Source organism: Sapajus apella, unplaced genomic scaffold (assembly GCF_009761245.1).
Source record: "Sapajus apella isolate SASKATOON/1434 unplaced genomic scaffold, GSC_monkey_1.0 scaffold15, whole genome shotgun sequence".
Taxonomy (NCBI): domain Eukaryota; kingdom Metazoa; phylum Chordata; class Mammalia; order Primates; family Cebidae; genus Sapajus; species Sapajus apella.
In genome coordinates this window covers 33,292,625-33,302,068 of record NW_022436955.1, presented here as the reverse complement: position 1 = coordinate 33,302,068, position 9,444 = coordinate 33,292,625, and positions in this window count along the sequence as shown.

Below are 9,444 nucleotides of genomic sequence, written 5' to 3'. Positions count from 1 at the left end.
GGAGACAGCTCAGACGGCTTTGTCTACGGAGCCACCTCAACAACCTTGGCAGTCACTACAGCTTCCATTGTGCAGATGAGCAAACCGAGGCAAGAGTAAGAGAGACTCTGGCCATTGACCTGGAACCCTCGACCTTCTCTGCCTTCCCGAGACAGCCAGTACTGGGTCAAGGGCTTCCTCAGGCCTCCAGGCCTCTGGTGCTTCCGTGTTAGGGACGCCTGACTCCATTCTGGACAGGGCCTGCGGGACAGGGGTGCCCTCCCCACAACCCTCGTCAGTCGGCAGTCTCTCGTTCCTCTCCCTCCCTCCACCAGTCGCTACGGGAGCCTCTCCATCTACCCCTTCCAAAATGGCCTCCCTTGGGTGTCTCCTCTGTCATGTCAATACTCTTGGTCTCCATTCAGAAGTCCATTCTTAGAGGCTTACTTTATACTGTAATATGCTTGGGCTCAATACAAATTAGAGAAGCGCTCCCAATCGTTCAGAAATGGCACTTTTGATTTCAGTATACTTAGAAACTTAGACAACGTTTGCCACCGCCAGGGGAAGTGGTCTGAGGTTCCTCAGGTTCAGGCTTCAGACACTTCGTAGCCGCTGTTCCCTCTGCCCGTCCTGCTCCACTTTCCAAATCCCCCTCGCTAGCTCCAAACCCGACTCTCCCTCGACACCCTCCCCATGGCCCGGTCAACAACACCTCTTCCTCTGACCCTGCTGATTTTCCTCCACCCCGACCGCATCGTGATCCCCCACACACCACCCCCTCCAGCCCTATCCCTTTCTCCCCCACCACCCACCCACTTCTGACTCTGAGTTCTCCCCATCTCCACCCTTTACTCATTCTCAAGCCCAAAATACCCAGCAACCAGCTACCTTGCTTCCCCTCCGGGAGGGAGCAGGGGCTGGAGGAATTGTCCACGTCCGCAGCCCCTTCTCCCACTTTGACCTCTCCCAGATTGAAAACCATCTGGAGTCATTCTCCTCCGATCCTGATACTTAAAGAATTTAAATATCTCACCCAGGCTTATGAACCCAGGCTTATGCTCTACACCGGGTGCTGTAGGGCACCCACATGTTGGGCACCAGATGTCAGGCTGTGGAGGCCCCACAGGGTCGTGGGGTGTCCCTTATGCTGTGCTGAGGTGCAGGATCCGAGAAGTAAAGAGAACACTGAAGAACTGGTGAAGAGCATCTGGACTCGGGGGGCCACACCAACTGTGAGCGGAGATCAGCAGCTCCCAAATGCCCAGAAGCGTCTGTATTTATTAGGTACAAGCATGGGGCAGGGTCGTGAATGAGGTCATCATCTATAGGCTTAGTGATAGGGCATACATAATCACGTGAGTCACAAGCGAGGGGGCCACCCCATTAGGTCACCTGGGCGGAGAGGTGGGCCGTGCGCAGTAGTAGAGGGTCGTGTACAGAAAAGGGGTCCACCCCCGTTAGGTCACCAAGGCAAGGAGGTGGGCTGTGTGCAGCAGGTGTCGTGGGCAACACTTCTTATCTGGGGGCTGGAGACTTCAAAGGGTTTCTAATAGAAGGACACTGTAAGCCAGCGCAGTGGGAGCTGACAGACGTGTGCTCTTCTCTAAGATATTTATGGGAGGATGATTTGAACCAGCACAGAAGTGAGAAAAGACTGACAGGGTGCACAGCCACCGTGACTGGTCACACAGAGGGGTTCTTCTCCCTCGGTTACTTCCAGGATCTCAGGCCTGAGGCCGACTTTCCACAGGAACCGGATGCAAGGTGCTACAACTCCTTTCTCAGGAGCAGAGGCTCCTGCTCCAAGCCTGCCATACAGTGTATGCCCTTTCAGGCAGGGACGCCACCGCCCGGGTCTTGGGTTCTCATCCTGGTCTGGCTGTTTTCCCATGTACTGCTTCTGTTCTGACTGCTCTGGGCATTCCTCCTACTACAAACTACTATATGGTTATATAGAAGGATTCTATAAATCAGCACTAAATGTGTCAGTACAGCTCCGACTACAATACCTGTATGATTATATAGAAAGATTATATGGAACTAAGTATGTTAGATATGTTATTAAGTGTGATTATATAAGCTAGATATATGTAAGCAGCAATTTACACTTCAAGCACTAATTCTATAAACTAATATATGATTATATATGAAGGATTATATAAAGGAAACAGCTGAGCAATAACACCATAAACTAAGATATTCTTCAGGCTGGTGCCTGGGGTCTGGACAGTTCTCCTTCCTTGGTGCCCCTGGGGGGTGTGACCCACAGACAAAATCTTTATATTACCCCCTCTTCTACCCTCCTTCCAGAAGGGAAGGAGAGAGTGTGGCTCACAGCTCGGACACACGCCACCCATCTTCATCAGCAAGACCCTCCCAAGCCTGTCCAGGCCGCTGCCATCTCCTGGGAAGAGCCCTCCTGGGAGGACCAAGCCACAGACCCCAGCCAGGCAGCCTGTAGCCATACGGTTACTTGCCGTATTGCAGGCCCTAACAAAGCTGCCCATAAGGCCGTGAATTTTGAAAAGCTGAAAGAAATTCCCCCAAAAGTGGAAGAAAATCCTGCCTAATTCCTTTCCCGCCTTACAAAGGCTCTCCAAAAATATACTCTCATTGATTCTGCCTCCTGAGAAAGAACTATTGCTCCTCATACCCGTCGGCCCTGGACGTCCAGTGCAACTTTAAAAGGCTGAAGACGGCCCTCCAGCCCCACAACAAGACCTCTTCACCTGGCTTCCAAAGTCTTCAATAACAGGGATGAGCAGAGTAAATCAGATAAAGCCCAAAGAGATCCTGCTAAATACCAGCTTGAGCTGCAGCTGTCCATCAGCCTGGCCATAGTAGGCAAGGGCACAACAGGCCCGATAGCAGTGACCCTCCTGGGCCTTGTTTTCAGAATGCCGCTGGGCATGGGAATGCCTAACCGAAGAGTGCTGAAAAGCCCCTGCCCAGTCCGCCAGCAGACAGGCCACAAGAAGTCTGACTCCTCTCAAAAGATGGGCAGAAAAGCTGGCACCTCAGAGCCACCACCCACTCAGCAAGCCGACAGGGAAGAATTGCTTGTGCTCCCGCAGATCCTCCACCTGGCCGCAGAAGACTGCCGAGGCCCAGGGCCACAGCCCCACCTGCCATCACTGCATCAGAGCCCAGGGTAACTACAAGTGGCAGGTAAGCTGACCTCTTTTTCTATCGGTACCATGGCCACCCACTCGGCTTTGCCTGAATTCTCAGGACCCACTCGCCCTCTAGGTCTCACTTGTGGGGGCTGACAGACCCTTCTCACACCCACGTGACACCAGACCTCTTACTTGCTCCCTGTCCGACCCCTTATCATGCCTTGTTGCCCTCCTAACCACCTTTGAAGCTTCCATGACCTTCTTCTCTTCCCCAGTGCCACGTCAGCCCTCAGCCTTCCTCCCAACATCCACTCCCTGCTTCTCTTGTTAATTCATTAGTGTGGGGTACCATGACCCCATCAAAATCCAGCTAAACAGCCACCCAATTTCCTAACATCTCACAGCATCCCATTTCATTAACGCACCTAGAAGTCTTGCCATCCACCGTAAACAGACTCCTCTCACAAGACCACCTGAGGCCAACTCATCTCCCCACAACTCCCCTACCCCCCTGCCTCGAAGGCCTACGGCTCACATCGTCTAGTCCAAAATCTCCAGGCTGTCAATCAGGCGGTCCTTCCCAGGCATCTGGTAGTTCCCTCATCCCACCAGGCACAACCTGTTACACCAAAACATACCCTAACACACGCCTCTTCCACCATTCCTCTTCACCCTGACTCCCAAAATCCCCTTGCTTTCACTTGGACTGACCCTGAAACACTCCAGCGACGACAACTTCCTTGGACAGTCCTTCCCCGAGGCTTTGGAGATAACCCCCATTTCTCTGGACAACGTGTAGCCCCAGACCTCACCTCCCGAGACCCCCCCGGCCGGCTCCCTTAGTAGGTAGATGAGCTCCTCCTCCGTGGCACCGCCCTAGAGGACTCTCAGACTCACACTGCTGCCCTTCTAAACTTTCTTCTAGTCAAGGATACAGCGTTTCCCTCCAAAGCAGAGCTCTCCACTCCAACAGTGACGTACTTAGGAGCCCAGCTCTGCCCTGGGGCCTGAGCCATGATCTGGGCACAGGCAGCACTGATAGACGACCTGCCCCCACCCACCTCTAAGGGTGAGATCCTCTTTCCTAGGACTAGCAGGCCTCTTCAGAATACAGACTCCCAATTTTGCTCTCCTAGCCCACCCCCTCTATGAAGCAGCTAAAGGCCCTCTCAATGAGCCCCTAAATCCTTCACACAACACAATCCCCACCTTCCACAAACGTAAAGCTGCCACCACCCCTGCTCTGCCTTTGCCTGTGTGGAGAACGAAGGGCTACCCTTTGCTGCTACAGCTCACCGATCTGAATAACTAGACACCACCCAGCGTGGCCAACCTGCCTCAGGGCCCCAGCCGCTGCCGCCACCCTAGTCTTAGAAAGCAAAAGACTAACATGCGGTCAAGACGCCGCAGTCCACAGCCACGTAACCTACCAGACCCGCTGTCCTCCCAGCGCTTCTCATATCCAACGACTCCATGCCCTCATTCTTAAAACCCTGAGTTCTGCCTCTCCAAAAGTGCTCCCCTCAGGCTCCATCTCCACTTCCAGTATTGAGGAAGGAGCCCCAGGCATCTGGGATTCCCTCCCCCTCTGTCACCCACCTTGCAGCTCAATAGAAGAGAGAGCAGGCCAGCTGGTGCCTCCTGAATCTCCTTCCTGAAAATAACACGCTTGGTCTTGGGGGAACTCTCTGGAAGACACTGTTTTTACTTAAAACGAGATCAAACCAAAACCTTTTCACATGTGAGTCCTAAAACTGTAAACTGGAACCCTTCCATGTGTGATTCCTGAAGCTGTAAACCAAAACCCTTTTCATAAGTGATTTCTAAAGCTATGAACCTAAGATTCTTCCAAGCGTAGTATCTAACGTAGAAGCCTATATAAAGGCAGAACCTCTTTGCGAGGGGAGCTGAGCTTTGGACGAATTATCGCTCAGGCTCCCGGTGACATCCGTTTCCCGACGCCACTCCTGCTACAGTACGTGCCTCCTCGCCCACCCGCTCCTGCACTGAAGTGTCACCTACAATACCTCCCCTGAACCTCCCCCGATCCTGACAACCCGTTATTTATAGACGGCTCCTCTTCCAAGTCAGCCGACTCCCGTACAATCGCTGGGTATGCAGCAGTCTCCCTCGACCCAGTAATTGAAGCTAAACCGCTACCCCCAGGGACCTCCTCCCAGCTCTCAAATTTCCTAATGTCTCACAGTATGCCATTTCATTAGCCTCCTCCAAAGACAAACAAGTCAACATTTTCACCAACTCCAAATATGCCCATCACATTCCCCATTCACACGCCGCCGCCGTCTGGCAAGAGAGAGGATTTCTTACTGCCAAAGGAGCCCCCACCACAAACGCTCCCTTATTTACCAACTCCACAGCTCCAGCGAAGGCAGGAGCTATACACTGTTGAGGGCACCAAACAGGATCAGAGGAGATCTCGAAAGGAAACAGGCTGGCGAGGCAGCAAAAGAAGCCTCCCTTTCTTCTGCCCCGGCCCCTCCTCCTCATCACCCCCACCATCCAACCCCCATATACTCCCATGGAAAAAGCTTCAATGCTGCAACAAGGGGCCTCCCTCCAGGGGAACAAGGTAGTCAAAGATGAAAAACTCATCCTCCTCAGAGAACAAACCAAAGAAATTCTAACATCTCTTCACCAGTCCTTCCACATCGGTGCCCACTCACTGTACCTCCTCCTTCGCCCTTATCTGTCTTCCCCCACCTACTAACCCACTGAAAGACATAACCTCGCCAGGCCCAGTGGCTCAGGCCTGTAATCCCAGCACTGTGGGAGGCCGAGGCGGGTGGATCACGAGGTCAAGAGATCGAGACCATACTGGTCAACATGGTGAAACCCCGTCTCTACTAAAAATACAAAACATTAGCTGGGCATGGTGGTGCGTGCCTGTAATCCCAGCTACTCAGGAGGCTGAGGCAGGAGAATTGCCTGAACCCCGGAGGCGGAGGTTGCGGTGAGCCGAGATCGCGCCATTGCACTCCAGCCTGGGTAACAAGAGCAAAACTCCGTCTCAAAAAAAAAAAAAAAAAAAAAAAAACATAACCTCCAACCATCACAGAGGCTCTGCCACTTCCTTTCAAGGGACCCTACACATCAGCTATGAGGAACACTCCTGGGGGAAGACTGGCAAAGAGAGCTTACCACAAGCCTCCTGCCAAGCAGGCTAAGTTTCTTCTTACTCTTATAAACACCTTCTCCAGCTGGGTAGAAGTGTTTCTCACCTCCTCAGAGACAGGTGCAGTAGTCTCTCAAATTCTTTTAACAGCAATCATCCCTAGATTTGGTCTCCCATGCCCCATACGATCAGACGGCAGCCCTAGCTCCATCTCCCACATCACCCGACAGGTCCCTCAGTCCCTCAGCGTGCAGTGGTGCCTCCACATCCACACCGTCCCCGGGCATCAGGAAGAGCTGAAAGGGCAAATGGGATCCTTAAAACTCAGTTAACCAAACTCACTCCTGAAGTACAGAAACCCTGGACCTCCCTTCCGCCCACAGCCCTAGCCCGCATCAGAGCCAGCCCGAAAGTACCCTCCTCCCTCAGCCCATTTGAGTTAATGTATGGCCAGCCTTTGCTTTCACAAAACAGGCCCCTTCTAGCTCTCAGCAAGGAGATTACCTCCCAAAACTTTCCCTCATCCACCTTCTTCTCCATGAACGAGCAAACCAGGCCCTCCTACCAGCATGTCTTTCTAAAACCTCCTCAACAGCAAGTGGGAAGGTCCCTTTTAAGTGCCTCTCACAACTCCCACCACAGCTAAACTCTCAGGGCATGTCTCTTGGTGCCACCTTTCCAGATTAAAAAGAGCCCCTGAAGCACCCACTGACCCACCCACTGCCATCCTCTGCCAATTCTCCAACACCCTCCTTAGTCCAACCAAACTCCACCTTAGAAGAAGTTAGCCCGTCCCCGAAAAAGACCCATGATGGGTAACTCATTCATATGTCCCCTCTGCCCCTGCTCCAGGTGCCAAGGCCCTCGAGACGGGAACAGCCTCTCCCCACAGCATAACAAATATTAGAAGCCCTCTCCTCTCTCCCCATTCCCACACAAAAAAAGGTCTTAACTTACCTATTCCTCGCTCATCCACAAGGAGAATTTGACTATCCATGGGACGCTATCAGCCACCTCACAGCCCCTACCAACTCTTTCCCCCAGAACTTCCTCAAGTCCCTAACTCTTCCAATAGCCAGCCCGACCGCCTCTGCTCCCTCAGAGTCCCTTCTTATTCTGCAAGCCTGGAGCGATCTCTCAATCTCGCTGACTCCTTGTTACTGCGCTCCAACTCCACGCTTGCTTCCCAGGGCTGGACCTGCTTTTCCCTTTCCTCTAAAGCCTGCTCAGCCACCCCAAATTCTCAGCCCTGGAACCACGTTCCCATTCGATGTTCATACACTGTCCAAAAAGGCTCTGCCTTTGCAGACAAAGCCCTCGCCCTCACCGGGGACTATCCCACCGCCCTTGCTCACAGAGCTACCAAACTTCTCTCACATACACTGCCCATCACAACTGCACAAAGCTCCCTCACTCTGCCATCCAAGGTCCCATCCTTAAGTGTCACCTCGTCCAACAGACACACAGGCAGGCACCATCCCTCCCTCCGCCTGTGGCGCAACTAAAACCATCTCCCATCCCTCACCCGGGGTAATTACTCAGTTCTCCCTGAAGCTAACGGCCTCTTTGCCCAGCCCCCGCATTACCTCCCTTCCTGCCTCCAAGGGGTCTCTCTCCTCCTCACTCTGAGTTGCTGAAGCTGATCCTAGTCTCTCCAAATGAGGAAACGAGGCACTCCAACACCTAGTCTCAATCCACTGGTCTGTCTGCGTTAACACGGCAGGCACCTTCTTCCTCTGTGGGTCCACAGCCCACTCTGCCTCCCGCCCACTGGACAGGCACTCACACCCTAGTCTGCCTTGCCCCCGACATTAGGCTTGTCCTCCAAGCCAAGAACTCCCTGTCCCTGCTATATTACATACCTGCCCAAAAAGACCCATACTGTCCATTCCCTTATTTCTAGCCCTCGGAGTCACCACCAGTGTTGGGTCAGGAGCCGGAAGCCTGAGAACCTAGTTACCACATTTCCAGTCACTCTCCGGAGACTTCCAATCGTCACGAGAAGAAACAGACTCTATTACTCACGTCCGAAACCAACTAGACTCTCTACAGCAGAATTCACCCTACAAACCTGCAGAGGTCTAGACCTCCTCACTGCTGAGAAAGGTTTATGCCTATTTTTAAATGGACAATGCTGATTCTACCTCAATGAATCAGGGCTAGTGCAGGGTGCTGTAAAAAACTCAGTGACCGAGCACAAAAACTTAGTCATCCCACCTGCCTCCAGTGGTTCCGAGACTCCTGGGCGCCCTGGCTACGGTCCCTCGCAGGCCCCGCCAGAACCCCGTCCTCCTCCTAGCATTGGGCCCCTGCGTCCTGCCACCCCTCACCCAGTTTTTACAGGACCCTGTTAAAGCTGTCACCCATGGAGAAACACAAGAGATGAAGCCGCTCCGAGAACACCAGCCGCTCCTGGAACGACAACCCGTGCAATGTAGCCTCCCAAACCAACGTGCCCCATCCAGCAAGAAGCAGCCCCTCTTCCATTACCTGTGAAAACGCCAGAACGCGAGGGCAGCTGAACCCCCACTCTGATTGCCCTGCAGCTGCATTCCTACCTAGGCGCCACAGCAAAGCTGCCGGACCTGCTACGATTGGGCGAAGCCTGAATGCAGCCACCTGGGCGCCTGGGGCGGCCATGGGAAAACAAACCTTCCTTCAAATTCCCGTTGACACGTCCTGGCTTTTTCTAAACCGCCGCCACAAAAGTCACAGAATAATGTAAGTCTGTCAAAACCTGAAAAGCGACCTGCGTACCTGTTCCAAGCTGATCGATTATGTCGGCCCCGAAACTCCCTTCCGCCCCCCTAACCCTGTATACACCCCTCGTTGTGTAAGCTCGGGGCTGCCTCCTCTGACGGTGACGGGGCAGCCCGGCAGGTGAATAAAACTTCTTACCTGACTTGGGTCAAGTCCCTTTGTCTCGGCTAATCTTAACCGTGCTTGCCCGTAAGGGGCTTCCATGACGAACTGCGGGCCTCCAAACCCGGCGCGGACCCCGATCCCGCCCCCCCCGCTGGCCCGCCCCCCGGTCCCGCCCCGCCCTGGCCCCGCCCCGAGGCCGCCCCGCCCCCGGTCCCGCCCCACCCCACCCCGGCCCCGCCCCGAGGCCGCCCCGGCCCGGCCCGGCCCCGCCCCGAGGCCGGCATGCCCCGCCCCGCCCTGAGGCCGCCCCGCCCCGGCCCCGCCCCACCCCACCCCGGCCCCGCCCCG